The following is a 1,093-nucleotide window of genomic DNA, read 5'->3' on the forward strand; positions in this document are numbered from 1 at the left end:
TTGGTGCATGAATTAAAATTCAATTTTCAGGAATGCAGCGAGCTCTCCCAGCCCTCGTTCTTTTTTTTTTTTCTCTCTCTCTCTCTGCCTCTTTATAGGCCTACACTCCCACTCCCTCCTGACAAACAGCACAGCAGGAATCAAGAGAGAAAAGAGAAAAGAAAAAAAAGGAGTGTCATGAGCAATAATTAAAAGCCATGAGTGTCACGATCACCCAATCTCGGGAAGTGTGCCCCGAGGGAGTGCCCCGCGTGCCCCGGCGTGCCCCCGAGTGCCAGGAGAGGGCGAGGGGCAAGGCAGGGCCCACGGGCGCGACGGGGGGCACGCGGCCGGGGCCAGCAGCCCGGGCCAGCCAGGAGTGCCATGAGCAAGGGCCTGGCCAGAGTGGCCTCCGACGGACCCGAGGCCAACACACGACGGGGAATATCCCTCGCTGGCGGGGCGTCCGCGCCTTATCTCGCAGCCCCAGGCGACCGCCTCGCGAAGGGGGTGCCGCTCGAGCTCCCGTCGGCGCCGTCCCCACGCCCTCGCCCGCCGCCGAGCCCTTGTTTACCCCGAATTCTTCCCCTGCAGTTGTTATACGGCTAAAAGTGACGGGCCACCCCCTCCCAGGATCTCCAAAACACTGCTTTTACGCAACGTTTTCGCGCTTATCACTCGACACGCGGCGCGTCCGGTGCCACTCGACGGCAGCTCGGCTCTTCCGACGGGTCACTTTCAAAGGAAAACTCGATCCGTTGGCGTACGAGGCCAGGAACGGCATAAATACGAAGGGATTTACTCACTCTCTCTCACAGATCAGAACGAAAATGGCGTCTCGGCGCATGCGCAGGGGGGGCATTTCGCGCAGCCCGTACGGTACAGGCGCATGGCTACTGGGACAAAGGATCCCCGAGCGATGGGGCTTGATGTAAGGCCATTTAATTCGATTTAATAGAGAGGGTGTGATGGTATGACTGTAATTCGGTTTATTTCACTTGCTCTGCGTTCTGTTCTGGCGATTTATGTACTGTTTGAGTGTGATTTCTCATGCTGATCTTGTCTTTTAAGTGTATTTTTCTGGTCCTTGTAAAATTATGTTTCTGGGAATCTG

At 56.5% G+C, this 1,093-nt stretch overlaps 1 protein-coding gene across 1 annotated transcript in view; it reads right to left on the reverse strand.

Moving 5' to 3' along the window:
* The window catches only part of LOC119582066 (serine/threonine-protein kinase Tao-like), a gene marked incomplete at its 3' end in the record, with an annotated part of 16,180 nt that extends 15,370 nt beyond the window's left edge, over window positions 1-810 (reverse strand). Inside the window, 1 exon segment of the mRNA XM_037930306.1 lies at window positions 786-810.
* Between the last annotated feature and the right edge of the window lie 283 nt (window positions 811-1,093).

The sequence above is a fragment of the Penaeus monodon genome, chromosome 15, assembly GCF_015228065.2.
Source record: "Penaeus monodon isolate SGIC_2016 chromosome 15, NSTDA_Pmon_1, whole genome shotgun sequence".
NCBI lineage: Eukaryota > Metazoa > Arthropoda > Malacostraca > Decapoda > Penaeidae > Penaeus > Penaeus monodon.